A 24,450-nucleotide genomic window follows, 5' to 3' on the forward strand; every position below is an offset into this window, starting at 1 on the left:
AATTTACAATGCAGGCCAGCAAGATATCTCATCTATATAGTACACTGCATGGTTCCATGTTCAAGTTTGGCCTCCACCTAAGTATAGGAAACTTCAGTGCTGTGGTATTTTCCCCTCTGTCTCTGTTTCTCTTTCTGTCTGTAGAAGTCATCTTGGAGTGGTGAAGCCCTGGTAATGATGAAATAAAGTAAAATAATAAAATAATTGTTTTGAGAAAAGGGTGGTTGTAAGTAACCTTTGTAAATCAGTTCAGTGATAAGGCTATTTTGATCACCACTGTGCATGGTAAGTGCATAATAGGTAACTGTTTGATGGTGCTTTCATTCAAATCGCCATAGCACATCTGTATTTATTTCTTATCACTGCTAAACCAATTTTACACAAACATATAATATGACTCACTAATGAGAATATCAAGATGTTAGTAAGACTGATTCTTGCTGGAGTCTCCAGTGATCACTTCTTTGTCTTTTCTAAATTCTAGAGACCATGCATATTTCTTGACCTCTGACTGTATCTTCCATTTTCAAAGAGACTGTTGGCTTTACACTATGTAACATGACCTCTCCTATCATCACATCTCCTCTGACTACCCTCTTTAGAAACTTATTAGATCCACTTAGATAAGCCAGGGTAACCCACAAATGTCAAGACTCTTAATTTCTGCAGTGTTCTTTTTTTGTTTTCTCAACGTATTCACAAAATTTGAAAATTTGCAAATGGTCCTTTTTAGAAGACTATTTTGCTTCTTACCATTTTGTAACATGCTGTTCACTGTTGTAAGTTCAAGAGCATACTCCACATTTTCTTTCTACTCCATCCATAAATCCAGTACAGGGGCCTGAGAAATATGTGTGTATGTACACAAGCACACGTAACAGTGACTAACAAAGCTCATTCACCTGAACTGACACCTTATATTAAGATGATACCTTATATTAAACTGACACTTTAAGTACATATATCTCTTACAATATACACCTGAGTTTGAACCTAAGGTTCCAGGCAGTACAGGGACAGCCTACACTCTCCTTAGATGTACTAGTGTATCCAATAATCATACCTATGTAAATGTGTTTCTGGTGATGATACTGGTTTTGCTTGCAAATTCCCATGTAATGCTGAGTCCTCTGGTTTGAAGATTTTAATTTCCCTATATAATGATCTTGGTGATTTTAAACATTTCCTGTTGCTTATTAAACTGCCTGCCTAATTCAGCTCCAAATAACAGATTTAAGTAAGCAAGTGAACATTTAGCTCCTACTATTTAACATCTACTATAATTTTAAAATCTACTTTCAATTAAGTAACCTTGCAATTCTAGAAAGTGGTTGTATTCTAAATAAGTGTTGAAATGCCAATAGAATACAAGTCCACTTTATGCCTGGCAGAAACTATATAGCTTTCATGTGGCTTAGCATGGAAAAGCTCATTCAAAAGTGCAACTGACAATACTGGTATAGTGCAGCATTTAATGCTTGTCCTTATGTATCTCCCTGTGATACCAAGGCAATCTCCCATAATCAAAGGAAATGAAAAGATCTAGAGTAAAGTATTTGCTCAATCTAAATATATACAATTGACATTTTCAAGAAAATGTGCAAAAGGAATGTACTGATTTAGGAAATGAAGATTATTTGTGTGATTTTGGAAGCAGGATAGCTTTTGAGAATATGGCAATAATCTCTTTTATGTGTCAAAACTCTGTATAGATGGAAACTGTATTCCAGAGAGAAGGATAATCTTTAAAGCACTATCCATTTTAGTATGAATTTTATTTTTAGGGATTTAGTTTAGTAATATTCAGCCATTATAAAAGAGTCAACTCTGAGTTTCATAGAAAATTTGCTTTATACTTGAAAGTAAATTTAACTTGAAATTGGAGCAGGAAAAAAAAAAGAAAATTCAGGAGTTGGGTGGTAGCACAGCGGGTTAAGCGCAGGTGGCGCAAAGCCAAGGATCCTGTGCAAGGATCCCATTCAAGCCCTGGCTCCCCACCTGCAGGGGAGTCGCTTCACAGGCGGTGATGCAGGTTTGCAGGTGTCTTATCTTTCTCTTCCCCTCTCTGTCTTCCCCTCCCTTCTCGATTTCTGTCTGTCCTATCCAATAACAATGACAGCAATAACAACAACAATAATAACTACAAAAAAAAAAAAAAAAAAACCAAAGAAATTGGAGCAGATAGTTGGCCTTAAAAGTGATATCAAGAATAAGAGACCAAATTTGGAAATTAGCTACCATGTCAGTTCTCACTCACTGTCCAAGACACCAGTCTAAACGCAGTGTATTTCATCTGTATAACCTGTGAAGTTGTGAAGTTTACAACCTGTTTTGCACATCTTAGTAAAAAAAAAAAAAAAAAAAGGAGGGGGAGGGGAACTTTGTACTTCTGATTGGTCAGATAAATTGCATTCTGTATGATCTCTACCCTTTAGCAAAACTTTGATGGACATCATTGTTACTTATGAGAAACCAAAAAGGAGGAAGGCCTGTAAAGATATGGGGTATGTAATAAGGCCACCTATTTCTTAAGAAGATGCTGGGTCCATAATCCCAGAACATTAAAGAATAGAAAAGCTATCAGGAGAGGAGATGGGATATGGAGTTCTGGTGGTGGGAACTGTGTGGAGCTGTAACCCTCTTATACTATGGTCTTGTCAGTGTTTCCAATTTATAAATAATTAAAAAAAAAAGTGATATCAAGGGGGGCAAGTGGTGGCACATTTAGTTGAGCACACATGTTACAATGTGCAACGTCCTGTGTTTGAACCCCCAGTCCCCATCTGCAGGGGCCAAGCTTTGGAAGTGGTGTAACAGGGCTGCAGTTGTTTTTCTCCCTTTCTTCTCTTTTTCTTTTTTTTCTTTTCTTTTCGTTTCGTTTCGTCTCGTTTCGTTTCTTTTCTTTTCTTTCTTTCTTTTTTCTTTTTTTTGGCCTCCAGGATTGTCACTGGGGCTTGGTGCCTGCACTATGAATCCACTGCTCCTGAAGGCCATTTTTCCCCACTCTGTTGCTCTTGTTGTATTTAATGTTATTGTTGCCATTGATGTCGTTGTTGCATAGGACAGAGAGAAATCAAGAGATTAAGGGAAGACAGAGAGGGGGAGAGAAAGATAGATACCTGCATACCTGCTTCACTGCTTATGAAGCTACCACCCCTGCAGGTGGGGAGCCGGGGGCTAGAACCAGCAACCTTATGCCTGCCTGTCCTTGTGTTTTGCGCCATATGTGCTTAACCCACTGTGCTTCCACCAGGCCCTGTCTCTCTCCCTTTCTATTTCCCCCTTCCTTCTTGACTTCTGGTTGTATCTACCCAATAAATAAAAATAATTTAAAAAAAGAAAAAGAAATGATATTAAGACTTTACATAGATACCATTCAGAGGCATAGAGGACAGGACTTGCATGAGAGAGATCCCAGGTTCAATCCCAGGTACCATAAAAAACCAGAGCTAGGTGGTGCTCTGGTCAAAAAGCAATAAACATCAAAAAATAATTTCATAAAATACTTAGAAATATTTTTGCTGCATAATTATCTTGAAACTTATCGGTTGGCCATAACTAGACATTGATTAGCTCTAGATGTTTACGGTCATAAGAAAAGGCAGAATTACTGTAAAAGAGTGCAGTCTGCTGTAGGTTAACCTGCAAAGGTAAAGCTCGATCTGTCTTTTAAATTGAAATAAAGAGCACATTTGTAGTGAATGTTATGGTGTTTGTTCACCTGGCAATGTTTATCCTGTAATTGAGTTTTTCAGTTCTTTTCTATTTTTTAAATATGTAAAAATCACTGAAATATATACCAAAACTTCATTTTTCTTTATTTGTAAGTAATTTTATTTCAATAGATATAGGTCAAAAATGTGTAATTTTGTGGTTTTTTTTTTTTTGTTGTTGTTACTTTAACTTTTTTCATACCACCACTTAGCCTTGTAGAATTGTTTTGATTAGAGTGATGTCTTTGAGAGGGTTTGCAATGCCTCATGGCATGTGCAGGCAGTCAGGCAGTTTCCTTTTGTTTTTTTTGTTTTGTTTTGTTTTAATCTGGCCAAGGACATCAACATATTATGTCAATAAACACACAGAAATTTATGGTCTCGGTTGAGCACATTTCTTTCTCTATAGAGAGGCAGAACTAAAAATAATATTTTGCACATTTATACATGAAAATGCCTCAGGATTTGTCATTAGCTTACATTATACATGTTCTTTTGAATGTGTAGTTTTTAATGAAGAGGAAATTTAAATTGGGTTTAATATTTATTGATTAATGACCATGTGCTAGTTTAATTTTAATCCCTCAGTTTTTCAGTGGGCAAAGCTGTGATTATATTTAGCACATGAAGCTTAAGTTACTTATTACCCCTTCTGTTGAATTTTTATTTTTTATCAATGATATAGTACCGTTGTGTCCATTAAAAGTAAAATTTTAAATCTACTTCAAAGAGATAGTATAAACATGTATTAGATACCTTTGTCAAATGTTATAAAGATTGTAAAAAAAAAAAAGGTTGTTAAAAAAAGAAAGGTTTCAAGAGAAAAATAGATTTTTAATGAAAGCCACTTGTCAGGTTATCTGATATTGCTTTGGTATAAAATATTGTGATAAAGACAGTTAATTAGTTATATGGGATCTATCTAGATTTATTTATTGAATGATTAACTTGATACTAAGCAATAACTCTCCAAATTCCAACATAAAGTTGTAGTACTAAACCTGGTATAGAAGTATTCATTTTAGCTCATTAAAGAAAACAGATTTCAAAATGTGGTTCTGCTTTTTGTTCAGAGAATGGTTTAATTAGTTTCCCAAACAATTTTTCTTTTCTTTCTTCTTCTTCTTTTTTTTTTTTGAATCCATTACTCTGTTGTCTCTATTACTCATAGATGAGTTTGCTTTATTCAGTGACAAAGGTAGGAGCTAAACTAATCTTAGTTGTTGTCCACAACTTATGAAGAGATAATCCAACTCATGGGAAATGAGGTACTTGAGGTATTTGATGAATAGAAAGTATTTCCCTGCCAGCATGGATTCAGCTTCAAATATGTCTCATACTGATCTCTGTACTGCTGCTATATGCCACGTTGATCCATGCTGGAATAATTGTGAAGAGTTTCTAGATTTCGTTTACTGTAACAAAAAACACCCTGGAATCACTTTGCCTGTGGTTTATTGTGGAAAATGTTGGCCTGAGCATTTTGAGCTTATCACCTTGGATAAAGTGTGTAATTTATTTGGTACTGTGTCCTGTGACTTGAAAAGTAAATTGCTATAGGGAGGGGGAGTATAGACAGTGATCAGAATTATAAAAAAGGAAAAGGATTTCTTTAGCAGGAAGAATTCTAACTTAATTTTTGTGTCTTGTTTTTTTTAGGTAAATTTGGTTCAAGACTACACGTTTTAGAAGTACAATTTCTCTTCTCTTTGAAATCTGTTACCCCACCTCACCTCCCCACCAAAACATCAATATCTCTCCACCAAAGTCTTTTGAATCCTCTCTATCCTTGTTACTCTCTTTCTCCTGTACCCTGTGCAAACCTCAATTCTACAATCTGAAACCAATAAATTGTGTTCATTTGACTTTGCCTGTGGCCTTCCTTTGTTTCTCTATTATTCCACATGGGTAGAATATTCAACATTTTACTTTTAATACTCATTGTAATATTTTACCTTTAATATGTCTTATAAGGTTAATTCAAGTTTAAATATCTGAAAAACACTTCATCACTCCTTTAAACCTTATTGAAAACCTAGATGGGTAGAGTATTCTTGGGTGGATATCTTTTCCATTCAAAACTTCAAAAATGCTCTGTAGTCTTTTTTTTTTTTTTGTAGTCTTTTTTAATATGTACACTCAGCCAGGTGTACCACCACCTGGTTCCCCCATCGTCATTTTTAGTCTTTAGAGTTTCAGTTGAGAAATCATTAGCTGTTTTTAATAGTCTCTATTATTGTCCATTGTCATTTTCAGTATCATGTGCCTTTGTGGACTTAGGTTTGGATGTATTTATTAATTTTGAAGCTCTTTCTTTGACCTGAGGGTTTCTTATTTCAATTTGAAGAAATTCTTGGGTAATAATTTCCTCAAGTAAGAATTCTGTCCCCTTCTCTCTCTTTGTCCTGGCACCACCATATGCACATTTTGATCCTCTTGAAGGTGTCGCATATGCTCTTAAAGTATTGTATTTTAATTTGTGTTAATTTTGTTCCTTGACACTGCTTTTTTTTGTGGGGTGATGGATGATTTGCACTGTTTCCTAGTTCACCAGTTTGACATGTGGCTTCTGTTTTTTTCTGCTGCTGTTCTCTACAGTTTTTTTTTTTAATCTTTTGTACTACTTACTTTACTAAGCATAGTCACCCTCAGTTCCTTTTTTTTTTCTAATCCAGATGAACACACTCTCATCTTTTTTAAATTGAAGAATAGTATTCCATTGAGTATGTACTCCATGACTTTTTTTATCCAGTTATTAGTCAACATGCATTTAGATTGCTTCCACTCTTTGACTATTCTGACTAATACAGCAATGAACATAGGGTGCATATGTCCCTCTGGAGTTATGTTTTTATGTCATTTTAATATATGTGTGAAAGATATTGCTAGATCATAAAATACTTCTATTTTTACTTGTTTTGGAATTTCCCATACTTTTTTTTTTCAGAAGATATTCTTCAGTTTTTATTCTCACCACCAGTCTTACAGGTGTTCTTGTTCTGTTTCTCCACATTCTCCCCCAACACCTGTTATTTACTGTTTTGTTGAAGTAAGCCATTCTCACAAGTGTGAGGTAGAATGTCAATGTGGGATTAATTTGCGTTACTCTAATGTTAAATGAAGTGGATCTTTTCTCCATATGTCTGTGGAATATATATCTATCTTCTTTAGAAAATTAGCCATTCAAATCTTTCACCCATATTTTCATTATATTATTGATTTTGTTTTGAATTGTATGATTTCCACTTTTTTTCCAAATTACTTTTTTGGAGGGTGAATGGTTTACAGTGCAGTTGTTGATACATGGGTACAATTTCACTGCCAACCTTGGTGCCTTTTCACCATTCTACACTAGAGTCTCAAGACCTTCTCTACCTCCTCCCTTCTGCACAGAACTATGTGTATTCAGTTGGGTGCACAACTGCTCTGCTTCCTTAATCTCCCCCCCTCCCCGTCTCAATCCCCAGAGTCCTTTGTTTTGCAGTATACTACATTCAGTCCAAGTTACACTGTGTGTTTCCTTTCTGTTCTTGTTTCATAAGTTCTACCTGTGAATAAGATTATCTAATATTCTCTCTTTTCACTTATCTCACTTAACGTGATTCATTTTTAATTTTGTTAGTTTTTGTTTTTAGATATTCTTGATTGATTTAGATAGAGACAAAGAGATAGAGAAGAGAGGGAGAGAGATACCTGCAGTACTCTTTATCCACTTGTGAAGCTTTGCCTTGCAGGTAGAGTGCCATGAGCTTGAACCTGGGTCCTTTTGTATTGTAATGCATGTCCTCTACCAGCTGTACAATTTGGAACCTCTTTTAAGAAGATTCCGGTTTCTTTCTAGATGGTTGATATCAATTACTTATTAGAAATGTGATAATGAAGATATATTCTTCCAATTATTTTGCTGTTTATTCAGCCTTCTGTAGTTTGTGTAATATATATCCTTTATTTGATGTAGTCCCATCTATTTAGTTTTTTTTTTAGTTTAATTTGCACATAGGATTGAGTTTTCAAATGCATCTTTGATTCTAAGGTCATGAAGTATTTCACTGATGTTTTCTTCCACATATTTTATAGTTTCATGTCTAATATCCAGATCTTTTATTTATTTTGAGTTAATTTTAATGTATGGTGTTAAGAGGTGTTTTAGTTTTATTTTTCTACATGTGGTTGTCCAATTTTCCTAGCACCATTTATCACTCTTTTTCTTCCTCCTTTTTATTGGGGGGGGGGAATAATGGTTTACAGTAGATACAGTTGTTGATAATGTGAAAAATTGCTAAGGTTTTCTTTGCAAAAGACTCTTTTCCCCTGTCTAGGTCCTCCTCCACCATCATGTATTAAGACTTGAAAGCCCGCCCATACTCCGAGAGTTATTTACTTTGATGCAATACACCAAAGTCAGTCTATGTTCTACTATGTGTTTACTTTTTCTGTTATTATTTCTCAACTTCTTTTTTTCTTTTTTTTATTTATAAAAAGGAAACTTTGACAAAACAATAGGTTAAGAGGAGTACAACTCCACACAGTTCCCACCAGAATCAATATCCCATCCCCTCCCCTGATAGCTTCCCTATTCTTTATCCCTCTGGGAGTATGGAGCCAAGGTCATTGTGGGATGCAGAAAGTGGAAGGTTTGGCTTCTTTAATTGCTTCCCCACTGAACATGGACATTGACAGGTAGTAGATCCACACTCCCATCCTGCCCCTCTCTTTCCCTAGTAGGGTGGGACTCAGGGAAAGCAGAGCTCCAGGACACATTGGTGGGGTTGTCAGTCAGGGGAAGACTGGTTGGCATCATGCTGGCATCTGGAACCTGGTGGCTGAAAAAAGAGTTAACATACAAAGCCAAACAAATTGTTGACCAATCATGGACCTAAAGGCTGGAATAGAGTAGATGAAGAGTTTGGGGGGGGGGTCCATTTTGTAGATAGCTAGTAGGTGTATTTTAGTTATATTCCAAAGGACTTACAACTCTACTAGTTCTTTTTTTTTTTTTTCTTTCTTGTTTTTTCCCTGAGCCTGAAATCTGATATGCCGGTGGATCCAAGTTATTGTTTGGAAACATGATGTCATGGCTGGAAAAGGACCAGAAAGCTGGATTAGGGAAAAGAGTAGCTCCTTAATATGGAAAAGAAGTATAAATATTACTGACTACAAACCCCATGGATTTAATTTGGTCTGTGGCCCATATTCAGTTTAGGAGCCTATGTGACCTCTGTATCCCTGTAGATCTGAGCTCACATTCTGTGGTCATGAGTAGGAACATTCCAAGCTGGCCCAATATCAACCCATCTTCCTCAGGTGTAGCACAGAGTATGTTGTCCATCCTCCTTTCAGAGGATAGAACATTCTCTACTGTTGTTGATCCAAGTTGAGGGCAAGGTCCTATGGGGGGTCCACAAAGGGGTCTCTTTTGTTGTTCCTATTAGAGATGACTGGTAAACATGGAATGAGGAAGTTATTTGAGATCTAGGCCCATCATGTCCGTTTGGGAATCTCAGAGCTCCCCAAATAGGGCTCCAGCTGATGGGGTGGCCTGATAGTGACTAAAGAGTCATCGTTAAAGTATGCCAGTTTCTTGCCCTTATTCAGCTTTTTCAGTCCTTGCTTTGCTAAGATTAGCTTTGGAGTAAGAGAAGTGTAATAGAAAGTAGGTGAGGAGGGTATCTAAGTCTAATTAGATACTATTTCATTAGGAACTTTATACTGTCTCACTGCAGACTATTGTGTACTTTTGCTTTCAGGTATATATTTTGCCCTAATTTATGGAAACATGTGAACATATGCCCTATTTCACGGAACCCAGTCTATATCTAGGTTTGGGGACTTTGTTAAAAAGTGAACCACAGGGAGTCAGGCGGTAGTGCAGCGAGTTAAGCGCAGGTGGCGCAAAGCACAAGGACCAGCGGAAGAATCCCGGTTCAAGACCCCGGCTCCCCACCTGCAGGGGAGTCGCTTCACAGGCAGTGAAGCAGGTCTGCAGGTGTCTGTCTTTCTCTCTCCCTCTGTCTTCCCCTCCTCTCTCCATTTCTCTCTGATCTATCCAACAACGACAACAACAATATTAACTACAACAAAAAAAACAAGGGCAACAAAGGGAATAAACAAATATTTTTTAAAAAAGTGAACCACCTGGAATGGAATTAGAGAATACTATTAAAGAAAAGGTCTCACTTAAGTAATGAGGCTGAAGGGTTGGCATTCTATGCCTGACGTCTCTGGACACACTCTAAAGTGAAGCATGCTTAGGTGGTACTCGTTGCATTTATTAGGTTGGGATCAGCAGATGCAATATCATTAGGTATTAATTGAGAGAAGCATGCAGGGAAGTGAGCCCCACCCTAGAGGTTTCAGAACTGGGGGAAATATAGGCTCTATAGAGGAAGCAGGAGGTACCTACTGTCTTAGGGTTAAGAAGACAATAGATAGTTACTGCTATAATCACATTATTTGGCTATTGGGTTAACTGCGAAAAATCCCTTTGTTAGGATTTGCTGTATCATACACAATATCACCATAATCTATGTCCTTTGAAATTATTTGTATATAGCTGTGCCACTGTTTGCGTCTGTTCTCCCAGGTCTAGGCTTTTAAGAGAGTCAACATATCACTCAGTCTAAGTATTAAAAAGACTCAGTTTATGCATTAAAAAGTTTGAGACATACAATTTCCCCCTCTCGTATTAATTAAATAATTATTTATGTGACTACAAATTAATAGGACTGTACATAAATACCATTCCTGTCAACAAAAGACTGTGTCCCATCCCATTCCCCCACCCCCAGCCCCAGAAAGCTGAACATCCACCCTCACCCTCACCATAGGGTTTTTACTTTGGTGCCTTACTCCAAATTCAGTCAAATCCTGCTTTGAGTTTCCCTTTCTGTTCTTTCTCAACTTCAGTTTATGAATGGGATCATCCCATACTCGTCTTTGTCTTTCTGATTTAGCTCACTTAACGTAATTCCTTCTAGCTCCATAGAAGATAGGTCAGAGAATGTGGGTTCATTGTTCTTAATAGCTGCGTGGTATTCCATTGTGTATATATACAACAACTTTCTCAGCCACTCTTCTGTTGTGGGCACCTGTGTTGCTTCCAGGTTTTAGCTATTATGAATTGTGCTGCAATGAACATAGGTGTACACATATCTTTTTGGTTGGTTGTTATGAAGTCCTTAAGGTAAGTCCCCAGGAGAGGAATTACTGGGTCATATGCAAGGTCTATATCTAGCCACGTGAGAGTTATCCAGACTGTTCTCCACAGAGATTGGACCAGTTTGCATTCCCACCAGTAGTACAGGAGGGTTCCTCTGTCCCCACAGCCTCTCCAGCATTTGCTGCTGCTGTCCTTTTTGATGTATGCCATTCTCACAGGGGTGAGGTGGTATCTCAGTGTTGTCTTTATTGCATTTCTCTGACAATCAGTGACCTGGAGCAATTTTTTTGTGTTTGTTAGTCTTTTGGATCTCTTCTGTAGTGAATGTTCTGTTCATATCCTCTGCCCATTTTGGGTGGGGTCATTTTCTTTTTTGTTGCTAAGTTTGCTGAGCTCTTTGTATATTTTGGTTATAAGCCTCTTGTCTGATGTATGACATGTGAAGATCTTCTCCCATTCTGTGAAGGGTCTCTTTGTTTACGTGATAGTTTCTTTGGCTCTGCAGAAGATTTTCAATTTGATGTAGTCCTACTGATTTTTTTCTACTTTATTTTTCCTTGAAATTAGGTCTATTTTGTCAAAGATGTCCTTGAGGTTTAGGTGGGAAAGTGTTCCACCAATGTTTTCCTCTAGTATTTGATAGTTTCTAAGTATTTGATAGTTTCAGGTCCTTCATCCATTTGGAGTTGACTTTTGTTTCTAGTGATATAAAGAGGTTCAGTTTCATTCTTCTGCATGTTTCAACCCAGTTTTCCCACCACTATTTATTGAAGAGAGCCTCCTTTCTCCATTTAGTACTTTAGGCTCCCTTATCAAAGAGTAGATGCCCATAGGTGTGGGGGTTTAGTTCTGGGCTTTCAATTCTGTTCCACTGGTCTGTGTTCCTATATTTGTTCCAGTACCAGGCTGTTTTGATGATGATGGTCTTATAATGTAGTTTGAGATCTGGGAGTGTGATGCCCTCATTTCTGTTTCTTTTCCTCATGATTGTTTTGGCAATTCTAGGTGTTTTCTGGTTCCAAATAAATGATTGTAGTTTTTGTTCTATTCTCTTAAATAAGCTTGGTGGAACTTTGATGGGTATCATGTGAAACTTCTATGTGGTTCTAGTGAGAATATTCATTTTGATGATATGAATTCTTCCAATCCATGTGCATAGGATGTCTTACCATTTCTTGGTATCATTTTCTATTTCCTTGAATAGTGACTCATAGTTTTCAGTATACAAGTCTTTCACTTTTTTGGTCAGCTTTATTCCTAGGTATTTTATTGATTTTTCTGCAACAGTGAATGGGAGTGATTTCTGGATGTCTTCTTCTTCAGATTTAGTGTTTGTATAAAGAAAGCCACTGATATTATAGCCTGACACCTTGCTATATTGCCTAATAACTTCCAGTAGTTTTCTACTGTATTCTTTAGGTTTTTCTATGAATACTATCACATCATCTGCAAATAGTGAGAGCTTAACTTGTTTCTTTCCAATCTGTATTCTTTTGATTTCTTTCTCTTGACTGGTTTCTATGGCAAGAACTTTCAATACTATGTTGAAGAGTAATTGTGACAATGGACAACCCTGTCTAGTCCCCAATCTGAAGGGGAATGCTTTCAGCTTCTGCCCATTGAATATGATGTTGGCTATAGGTTTGCTGTATATGGACTTCATTATCTTGAGGAATTTCCCATCTATTCACATTTTTTCGTAGTGTTTTGAACATGGATGGGTGTTGGATTTTTTTCAAAGGCTTTCTCTGCATCTATTGAAATAATTGTTTGGTTTTGTTTTTGTTTTTATTGATGTGGTGAATGTCATTGATTGACTTATGTATGTTGAACTAGCCTTGCATTCCTGGGATAAATCCTACTTGGTCGTGATGAACAATCTTTTTGATATACTGTTGTATTCGTTGGCCTTCTTGTTTAATATTTTGGCATCTATGTTCATCAGAGATTTTGGTTTGTAGTTTTCCTTTTTTGTTGTGTCCCTATCTGCTTTTGGTATCAGGGTGATGTTGGTTTCATAGAAGGTGGAAAAGAGTGTTCCTGTTTCTTAGATCTTGTGGAAGAACTTTAGATGTATAGATATTAGCTTTTTCCTGAATGTTTTGTAGAATTCATTTGTAAAGCCATCTTGCTCAGGACATTTGTTGTTGGGAAGACACTTAATAACTGTTACGATTTCTTTGTCTGTGATTGGTGCATTTAAGTTTTGTAGTTCTTCCCTGGTTCAGTTTTGGAAGGGCATATGTTTCTAGGAATTCTTCCATTTCTTCCAGATTATCTAGCTTGGTGGTGTATAGTTCTTTGTAGAAGTTTTGCATAAGTTTCTGGATTTCTGTGGTGTCAGTTGTGATATCGCCTCTATCATTCACAAATTCTATTAATTTGATTCATCTCCTCCCTCCCCCCCTTTTTTTAGTGAATTTGGCTAGGGGGTTGTCAATCTTGTTTAATATTTCAAAGAACTAACATTTTCCTTCATTGATATTTTGTATGGTTCTCTTATTTTCGATGTTGTTATTTCTTTTCTAATCTTGGTGATTTCCTTCCTTCTGGTTGCTTTAGGGTTCCTTTTTCCTCTTACTCTAAGTCCTTGAGGTATGCAGTAAGGTCATTTATTTGAGCTTTTTCTAATGTGTGATTGTATGGCTGAGTTTCCTTCTCAACACTGCTTTAGCTGTGTCCCAAATATTCTCATAACTTGTGTCTTCATTTTCATTTGTTTCCAGGAACATTTGAATTTCTTGCTTGAGTGTCTCTCTGACCCAGTAGTTCTTAAGCAATATGTTGTTGAGTTTCCAAATTCTGTGAAATTCAGTAATTTTCTGTTTATTGTTGAATTTTAGCTTTAGTCCACTGTGGTCTGATAAGATACTTGGTATGATTTCAATGCTCTTGAATTTGTTGATTCTGTCTTTATGGCCTAACATGCGGTCCATCCTTGAGGATGTACTGTGTGGATTTGAAAAGACTGTGTATTCTTGTTTTGGGGGGTGAAGAACTCTGAAATTGTTCAGGAGGTCTAGGCTGTCCATCTCTTCATTTAATTCTCTTGTTTCTTTGATGATTTCTGCTTCGTTGATCTGTCTTAGTGAGAGAGTGGGGTGTTAAAGTCTCCCACCATTATTGTATTACTACTGATGTATTTTTATAGTTCTTTCAGTAGTTGTTTGATATCTTTAGATGATCCCTTGTTGGGTGCATAAATGTTAGTAATTGTTAAATCTTCTTGATTCATTGGTCCTCTAATCACTATGTAATAGCCTTACCTATCTTTTATTACTTTATTCAATTTAAAGTCTATTGTGTCAGAGATGAGAATGACTATTCCTGCCCTTCTTTGTGGACCATTAGCCTGTATTATAGTTTTCCATCCTTTCTCTTTAAGTCTGTGTTTGTCTTGTTGCGTCAGATGGAATTCTTCAAGCAGCATATGTTTGGGTTGTGTTTCTGATCCATCTTCCCATTCTGTGCTTTTAATGGGTGAGTTTATGCCACTGACATTTATTGATATTATGGATTTAATGTATTTTAATGCCATTATTCAAAAAAATTTTATTTTATTAAAAATATTTATTTTTATTTTATATGCTAAGTATTATGGTGATGTTCTTATTTATAAGAGGTCTTTTAGTACCTCTTTTAGGGAAGGCTTGATGATGGTTGCCTCCTTTAAATGTTGTCTGTCTGAGAATGTTTTGATCCCTCTATCTAGTTTGAATGAAAATCTAGCAGGATATATTATCCTTGGTTGAAACCGTTTTTCCATTCAGGGCTCGACAGATATCTTGCCATTCTCTTCTGGCTTTCAGAGTTTGAATGCAGAAGTCTGCTGATAGACTTATGGGTTTTCCCTGTATGTGACTTTTTGTTTTTCTTTTGCAGCCTTTAGGACCCTTTCTTTATCCTTACTTCTTTTCATTCTAACAATGATGTATGTTGATGTCTTCAGGTCTGAGTTGATTCTTTGGGACTCTCTGGGCCTCTTGAATCTTAATGTCTTTTCTGTTGTTTAGGTTAGGTCTGGGAAGTTTTCTTATATTATTTCATCTAGACTGTTGACTTCTCTTTCCTCTCTTTCTTCCTCTGATAGGCCTATTATATGAATGTTACTTCTTTTGAGATCATTCCATATGTCTCTGTTGTTGGTTTCAGTGTCTCTTAATCTCTTTTTGAGCTCCTTTACCTCTTTCTTAGTTTTCTCTAGCACATCCTCTGTCTGTCTAATTCTGTTTTATGCTTCTGTTAGTCTGCTTTCCCTTCCCTCAGCTTCTTTCTTTAGTTCAGTTATAGTATTAGCTTATTCTGCTAGTTAGCCTTTTAGTTCTACTATTTCAGTTTTCAGTTCTCTAATTACCTCGAGGTAGCTTGTATTTTCTTTGCTCTGTTGTTTCCTTAATTCTGATAGCCCTTTCCTCCATAGTTGTCTTCATCTCTGTGATTATTAGGTTTATTATTGCTTGCATACTTTTCTTATGTATGGTTACTTCTGACTGATTTGGAATTTCTTCCGGGCTCCTGTCCTGATTCATTGTGGTAGCAGTTTTATTTGCTCTTGATTTAACCATTTTTTTAATTGATGTGGTCTTTATTTTTCTATTCTGTGATTCTTCAGTTGTTTTGAGTACAAGCCACGCTATACTAAAGACCTTTATGACAAATGCAGTCACCAACCTCAGAAATTACAACAATAGCATCGGAAGCAAGGATTTATTCAGTTCATCCAATACCAGTTAACCAAACAACACCTCCAGTCCAAGAAAAATTAAGAAGAAAATCTAAATGAACAAGAAAGAGAAAGGAAAAAAAGAAAGTAAGAATAGATAATTGTGCAAACATACTGTCCATTATAAATTCTAGGGTTAGAAAGAGGAGAAAGGAAAGTAGAAAACACACACACACACACACACGCACAGTCCAGTCTGAGTCAGATTTCTTCCCCAAAATAATTCATAAGTGGGTATCTGTGAATTCAGAAAGCAAAAGAAGGAGGAAGGAAGAAAAGGAAAAAAAAAAGGAAGGGCAGTGAAAACAAAGAGGTTTTTTTATTATTATTATTTAATTAGCTAGGAGGAAGGAAGAGGTAGAGAGAAACAAGTTCTTCTCACAATGGGTAGGACACCCAGTTACCTATCAATGGAAACAACAACAACAGTTAATTTTGGTCAACGTGAAGAAGGTGGAGGGTAAAGGGACACACGTATATAATAATAGTATTAATAAAATATAATAGAGTGAAAAACACTGTCAGTCAGCAGTTTGGACCACTCCAGATTGGCTGCAGACAGCCTGAGCAAAGACAACCAATTTTAAGAAGTATCCAAAAAAAAAAAAAAAAAAACAAAACTCCAGGTAGTCTTTCCCAGGTAGTGATGAGGCTCTGATTGGTCAGGAATTTTGTCACTCAAATAGAGCTCCAGCCACTTAAAAAAAATAGAAGTTAAACAAAAAGGAAAAGGCTTGGAATGACACCCCTGCTGATCCAGGAATCTTGGTAAAGAAAGTAGCTCAGTGGGAAGCCTGCTAGAAGGGGCTGTCCAGCCCCTGGGGTGGGCAGGGGAGGGGTGAGCTCAGAAATAATCCAAATTTCCCTTTCATTGTCCCCCTGGCCTCCATTTGTCAGCTCAAGAGTGAGTTATGGGACTCTATTTTGGTGTCACCCTGATCAACCCATGTTCACCTTCCTACAGACAACCCAGTATCCTACTCTATCCAGAGTATCCAGGTCGCAAGCTGCTGCTTTTTGGAGCTCACAGCAGCTGCTGCTCCCAAGTCTCTATCTTGGCTTTGCCTCATTTCTCAACTTCTATCCATGAGTGAGACCACCCCATAGTCATCCTTCTCTTTCTGGTGTATGTACTTGACATGACTCTTTCAATCTCCATCCAAGATAAGGTGAGGAAGGTGAATTCATCATTCGTAATACTTAGTAATATTTCATTGTGTATATATACCACCAATTACTCAATCACTCATCTGTTGTGGTATGGTCTATTAGAAATTATGCTGTTATGAACATAGATATAATATACCCATCTTTTTGGATGAGTGTGTTTGGTTCCTTAGAATATATGCCCAGGAAAGGAATTGCAGGGTCATAGGATAGGTCCATTTCTAGCTTTCTGATAGTTCTCCAGACTGCTTTTCACAGACTAGAGACAGAAAGGGAGAGAAAGACAGAGAGGGGAGACATCACATCACCTGCCATGTGGGTGCCAAGGAAAAACCCAGGTCCTCATGCATGGTAAAGTGTATACTCTCTGCACAAAGTGAACTATCTTCAGGTCCCCTGGGTTTCTGCTAATTTTATACTTTCTTGGACATTGTTGAAGTTTCTTGCATAGAATTTTAGGTCTGTTTTCAATAGTTTGAGGAATTTCCAGACTACTTTTTCTAGAAAAAGGGCAATTTATATTCCTACTATCAGTGTAAAATTGTTCTCTTTTTTTCTACACCCTCTCCAAAATGCATTTTCTCTGTCTTTCAAGTATGACATTTATGCATATGTGATGTGATATCTCATTTTTGTCTTGATTTGAATTTATCTGATAATAAGTGACAAGTTTGTTCAGGTCTTCTCCCCATTTTTAATGTAGTTGTTTATTTGTTGCTATTGTTGAGCTTTGTGAGTTCATGTATATTTTTATTATTAGTCCTTTTATATATGATGTGTAAATATTTTATTTCATTTAATAGAGTATCTTTTTAAATTTGGTGATGGTTTCCTTTGCCGTGCAGAAGCTTTTCAGTTTTATATAATCCTACTGAATTATTTTTGCTTTTGTTTTCCTGAATATTTGACTGGAGCCTTGAAATGAAGACATCTTATAATATTCTACTAAGATTTTCTTATATGTTTTTAATATTTTCTGGTCTAGCTTTTAGGTTATTTGGTCATTTTGAGTTGACTTTTATGCACAGTGACATGTGGTAGATTTGTTTCATTCATCTGCATGTTGTTAGCCAGTTTTTGCAATAATGTTTGGGTTCCCCCAAAAGCAAGTCCAAGAGCAAGAATCAAAAGTTCAACCTAGGAAATGAAAGTGAGGGACAGGCAGACTGAGGTGGCTAAGAAGGAAGCAACAAGAGAAGGAAATATGATTGATCTGGGTACTGTTAATTGAAACCAAGTACTAGATCAGTCAGAGAGGCATTTCCCTCCTCTATATGTCATATGTAGCTGGACACTTTTTTTTTGTCACTGAACACTAATATTTATAAACTATAAGGGAAATATAAACTAGAAGTAATTAAGTATATAAATTAGCATGCTTGAAAGTATAGAAGTTTTTTCTGTGAAGATTGCTGATGTGTGTAGCAGAGATAAAGAATATGGCCATAGAAGTACACAGTTTTGGATAAAGTGATCACAGAATGTTGATGTTGTGATAGAAGAAAGAATTGACGGGCAGGGGTAGATAGCATAATGCAAAGAGACTCTCATGCCTGAGGCTCTAAAGTCCCAGGTTCAATCCAATCCCCTGTACCACCATAAGCCAGAGCTGAGCAGTGCTCTGGTAAAAAATAAATAAATAAATAAATAAATAAATAAATAATAAAATAAAATAAAATAAAATCGAGGGAATCCATAGAGTGACCTTAGATTTCATTTAGAAAGTAACATTACTAGTGGGGCCTGGTGGTTCTGCACCTGTTTAAGTGCACACATTACAGTGTGCAAGTTCCCAGGTTCAAGCCTCCGGTTCCCACCAGCAAGGGGAAAGCTTTGTGAGTACTGAAGCAGTGATGCAGGTGTCTTTCTGTTTCTCTCCCTCACTACCCTCTTCCCTCTCCACTTCTGGCTGTCTCTATCCAGTAAATAAGTAAATATAATTAAAAAAATAATAAAATAAGAAATTAACATTACCAGAAGGGAAAAAAATGCAACACCCTGAAATGAGAGTGTAGTTGGCATGTTCAAGGAACAACAACAGATCTAGAGGCAGTGTGGATGGACAAGGAAGGTATCATAGAACTGCAATACTTCATATAATAGGTGCTCACTGAATGCTCACTGAAGTACAGAAAATAGAAATTTGAAATTGTCAGGTCCAGAGACAAAGTGCTATGTTTCCTCAGAATTCTCGTTCTTACACAGTGTAGGCAGAGTAGATTTTTATGTTTTCTCTTCTTGATTCCTACAATATGCTCATTTATTTTAGAAATATTTCATAGTCTCGCAGTTTTATCTATTTGTACCTCTTGTGTTTTACCTGACTTCCTACTTATGTGATAATTCTTGTGATGGCAGACCTATATATATTTTCCTCATTAATGTAGTCCCATCCTGGCACATATATCTTTTGAAAGAATAAGATGTTGTCTCTGTAATGGAAATTTCTTCAACAAGTAGATATCAGGTATAAACAAGATAATTAGTTAGAAATTAAATTTGTATATATATTTATCCTAGTCATCGGTATTCTAAGAAGTTGTGTTCTGAGAAAGTGGGGTGTGTGTGTATGTGTGTGTGTGAGAGAGAGAGAAGCCATAGTTTCTTCTGACAAAATAACAGTGTGTTGGAAGCTCCCACAAGTCAACTTTGCAGACATACTGAGCTGAAACCAGCAGTCCATTTAAATGAAATTGGATGGTACTTTTTCTTTATAGTTTTCTTTATTGGAATGCATTGCTTTCAAAATGTTGAATGGAAATATGTTGTTTTCCACGGGCTGGCTTCACGGGCGGGTAACATGGTTGAGCTGTAAGCAGTATCTCTTTATTCATGCAGGATGCAGCGCAATCTATACCAAGCTAGACTAAACTAAAAACTACAAACAATCTTGTCCTTATAAATATACTAGCCCAGTAGGGTGGGAACAGGAGGCCACGCAGAGAGGGTGGAGAGAAAAGTGACTGGTGAAAATCAGGGTATGACAAGGAGAGGGGGCAGAGCAGGCAAGAATTCCACCACAGAACCACCAATGCCCTGGAGGGAGGGTGGTGCTTGCTAACAGCAGCCATGCAAATAGAATGAAGTGGTTATGTAAATAGAATAGTGTTAATCAGGGGGGATTAAACTAATGAAACAGAAGGGGTTTTTAGAAGCATACCAACAGAAATAAACATTTTTGGAGGAACATATTCTTCTAGCCTGATCTTTTTCATTTATATTTATGTCTCAAGGCTTTCAAATGAGTTGTCTGCCATTTTGAAAGCCTGACTAGTTAGTGCCTCTCTTTTTGCTAGCTAGTCTATTATGCTTTCTGGCTCATACTTTTTATAGTTACCAGGGTTTCATTGCTCCTTTTACAGATATGAAGAACACGAGAGATGACAAGATACCACAGAACCAAAATTTCCTTCAGTACAGTGGGGGCTTTACTCAAACTTGGATATGACAAAGCAGGCAAACTATCCATGTAAGCTATTTTGTTCACTCAGGTTTCATAACAAATGTCCATTCCTTCTGGGAAGCTTTACATGTCTCTGAGACTAGTTCACATATCATTTTTTACATGATTTATTAGTCTTATTTTTTCCATGACCCCTGTTAGTTGTTTTGCCGGTAAAATACATCTTGAGAATGAACTGTTAAGCCTGTTTTCCCCATAGAAATGAAAAGTCAACAAGATGGAGACTGGCCATGTTTCTTAGCCATCTTTCTATCTCCAGTGTTCCAATGATAAGCACATCTTTAAAACATAGAATGAAAGTTTATAGGGATGAAAAGTTGTCTATAAAAGCACAATTTTAACAAATGTCACAAAAGATCCCATTTCAACTACTTTTCTTTTTTTAATTTTTTAAGTTATTTTTATTTATTTATTGAATAGAGACAGCCAGGAATCAAGTGAGATGGGGGAGACAGAGAGGGAGAGAGACAGAGAGACACCTGCAGAACTGCTTTAGCACTCGCAAAGCTTTCCCTCTGCAGGTGGGGATTGGGGTCTCAAACCTGGGTCCTTGTGCATTGTAACAAATGTGTTCAATCAGATGCACCACCACCAGGCCTCTCTCAATTATTTTTCTGAAGAATTATTTAATGATTTAAACTGAATAATGTAATCCAGAAATAAAGTGCTTATGGGAAGAAAACAAGTTAAATCTCTAGTGGGTAGAGGCACTTTCAGTAACACTAGAAATGGCAGCTAATATCTTATTAATACCCTGTCATAAAGGCATGATCAAGTTAACTTACCTTACAGAAATAATGAAAATCTGTCATGTATCAGCTTTTGCTCTTTTTCTATGCTTCAATGCCAACCATGCATCTCATATTAAAGATTATAATTCTTCACTTTTTATATTGGTTGCACAAAGTTACAGTAAACTACAGAATTCTGCTACAGTTATCAAACACTGCATAATTTCTAGTTATATGTGACTAATATGCAACCTCTCTGCAGTGTTAATAATAAAGCAATTAGCCTAAAATACAAAATTGGTGTTAGTTCCTTGACTATTTTCTCATCACAGTCTGCTCCTGGTTTTGAACAATTGTACATTGTACTTTTTATAATGTTAGCTCAAGATAAAATTTATTATTACCTTTATCACAACAGTCTCAGCAGTTACCACCTCCAATTTTCTCACCTTTTCTTTTTCCCCAAATTTGTGTGTGTGTAAGGTAATGTCTGCAACAGAAGACTATTATAAATCAGGGGGGTTATGATCAATTAAGAATGTTAAGAGACATATATTATCATAGCTCTCTACATTTATCTTTCTTCTTTTTTAATACTAATAGATCTTGTAGGAGACACTTTCATTGTGTCTGACACTTCTAATGTTAGTGTCAATGGAGGTATGTGTGAAAACCATTACCTTGTCAATTCCGTGATGTCAATGGCACTTGATGTCAATGAAAATGTATAAGGTTCTTCCATTATCATTGTAACAGCTTCTCTAGTCTTTTCAATATATCAAAAGACACTAGTCTGTAAGAAAGCCTAACTACCTGAAATTGCTGCCTGCGTTTTTTGAAATTAAAACTTAGATATTGTACTGTGTGATTTGTTTTTTTTTCATAGCTAGCAATAGCAAAACTATATAGAATGACAAATAAAATAATAAGCAATTATTTTGTGACTAGAATTATGAAATGGCTGTTTTGAACTTTTAGAATGCAAATTATTGGTGCACATAATAGAGAAAAATCTTTGTTTATAAGTAGATATAATGAAGAGAACTTCAGCTGTCTACAATTTGTCTTGAAAATACACTGAAACACTCATTAAAGAAAGGAGGTCATCAAAAGCAATTACTTTACCTAGAGTTATGCTTCTCAAAAGCAGCAATGTACCTGTTCCGATACTGAGCTGGTTCATATAGTAGTTTCCTAGAAAAAGAGTAATCTTGGCATATCATTATTATTGGGTAAATAACACTTAGGTCATTAAAAAATAAATAGAATATTTTTAAAAGCAACGTGAAACTTCTATTACTTGAAAAAAGAATAAACCATCAGACTGAGGAGATCTGCTTTCATCCGTGGAGTTTGGTATTCCTTCAAATCGAGAAGAGCCTTTTAAAACATCACAGTGCTCTTTCTTCCCACTTGTGACACTGAAAAAGAAATAGCATCAGTTACAACGATAAAACTCCAAGCTTATTTAACCATTTCCCAATTCTAAATTAGGCACCTGCATAATAATTGAATCACATATGAAAAGTATATCTTCATTCCCCAAATCTAGATGTTGAGGAAATTTAAGCAGTATTTTCACTCTAAGGACAACAGTGGCATTGAAAAGGAATCAAGACTAATCACCTTAAATTTTTAATCAAATTATGCAGGCTGGGAGTGGTTAAAAATACCCCCCCCAAGGTCTTGTTTGCTTTCTTTTAGGTAAGATTGTTGTCATTTCCTACCATTAATAGCCTTGGTACAGTTAGGGATTTTGTCTTGCATTGAGTCATCATTTGTTTTCCAAATCTTTCTGCTTTATTGTTGTCAAAAGGCAGTATTGCTGAAAAAGAACACATTCCAAATTAAAAACTATCCTCTTCAGCGAAGGCAAATCTTATTCCTGAGGTCAAGGACCATTTGAATCATCAGTATACCCTTCTATATAGTTGAATTGACATTATGAGTCAGCTCACATAAACCAAAATCGTGTCAGCCTTATAATGCTTTGTAGCCATCCATTTCTTAAAATGGATTAACAGGAAATTACCAGCATCATTCTATCAATACATCACTCTGTCTTGTACTAGTGGCTGGCCCGTTGTGTTTTTTTTTTTTTTTCTTCATATGCAGCTGCTATTCAAGAACTTTTCGCACATACTTATTTTGAAACACAATTAAAAAAATATTAGCTGGAGTTGCTGCATCTACAATTAAACTACTTATTTTGTTTCCACTTAACAAATGTATTTCAAAAGTGGTGAAAACTGCTTTAAAAATCCACCAACCACTTTATAATACATAATAATTTATCTCAAATGAAATTCAAAATTTAAACATATATTCTCCTTGCCATGCATATGGTAGTTAATAATGCCTTGAATTTGTCTGTATTAAAAGCATTAGCTTAAATTTTGATGTATTTAAAACACTAAATTACAACTTAAAAAAATAACTCCAAATATAGTGCCAGGGATACACAGTGGTAGTTCACCAGACTTCTGTGTTTGAGGTCTCAGTTTCAGTTCTCAGCACTACCATATGTCAGAGCTGAATAGTGCTCTATCTCTCAGTCTTTCTGTCACTCATCAAAATAAAAATCTTTTTTTTAAATGCCATATAGTGTTGCACAATTCCACTGAATTGAGTATATTTAATTATTTTTAACATTTCAAGAATGTATTTTATCTAGGTTTAACAAAAACCTTTTGAAGTAGACATTACTATTTCCATTCTATGGATGAGAAGACTGACATGAAATAGATTGACTTGTTCTAAAATTTGCCTGACAATTAAGAGTTGTAACTAGAATTCACAACATGTTTAATGATTACACATGATCCACAGTGTGTGTCCAACCATGATATTTTTCTTAGAATTGAAAAAAAAAGTACAATCAAAGAAATATTCCTTCAATTATTTTTGTATTCTGTATGTTTGGTTCATTCTGGGTTGAATCATGTCTAATTCCTTTAAAATATAAACAGAGTAGTAAAAATATGGACATCTAGGGAAAGTAAAAAATAGAGTAGAAAAGCAAGTCACATAATGGTGCCATGAGGTCTAGGTGATGCTTTTGGTTTCTGTTTCTCAAAATGTGGTTCAGGAGTGTAGCTTGTTACAAATACAGGATCTTATCCACCTCCCAGACTTGCTCAATTTTAATCTGCTTTTTAACCAGATGGCCAAATGATTCATGGGCATATTCAATTTAGAATGCTGGCATTATTGACTGATTTGACCAAATAGAAGCTGAGTTGGTATTTTTCACGCACTTTGGAAAGCTTGAGTTGACCCATAGTTCTGTCTGTAAACCTGGGGTTCAGTATTCTAATGAAGAAAAAGATTGCTCAGGAGGGGTTGCCATGGGATTTCAAATGGCTGAGGTACCAGCAATCTCTCCAGCCAGACTCAGGGGAAATCACATCAAATAGTAGAGACTTGGCAGGCTGCCAGCACTATCACAATAGCTTCTTTTTCATTCTTTCTCCCTTTCAGTTCAGACCTGTGCT

At 36.2% G+C, this 24,450-nt stretch overlaps 1 protein-coding gene across 1 annotated transcript in view; it reads left to right on the forward strand.

Annotated features, from left to right (window-relative positions):
- Positions 1–20,447, forward strand: part of LOC132541424 (uncharacterized) — a 260,618-nt gene extending 240,171 nt beyond the window's left edge. The window contains exon 3 of the mRNA XM_060202127.1: positions 20,125–20,447. The gene's annotated coding sequence lies outside the window, so the exon portion shown is untranslated. The remainder of the gene's footprint in view (positions 1–20,124) is intronic.
- Positions 20,448–24,450: the final 4,003 nt, after the last annotated feature.

This window comes from Erinaceus europaeus, chromosome 11, assembly GCF_950295315.1.
Source record: "Erinaceus europaeus chromosome 11, mEriEur2.1, whole genome shotgun sequence".
Classification (NCBI taxonomy): Eukaryota; Metazoa; Chordata; class Mammalia; order Eulipotyphla; family Erinaceidae; genus Erinaceus; species Erinaceus europaeus.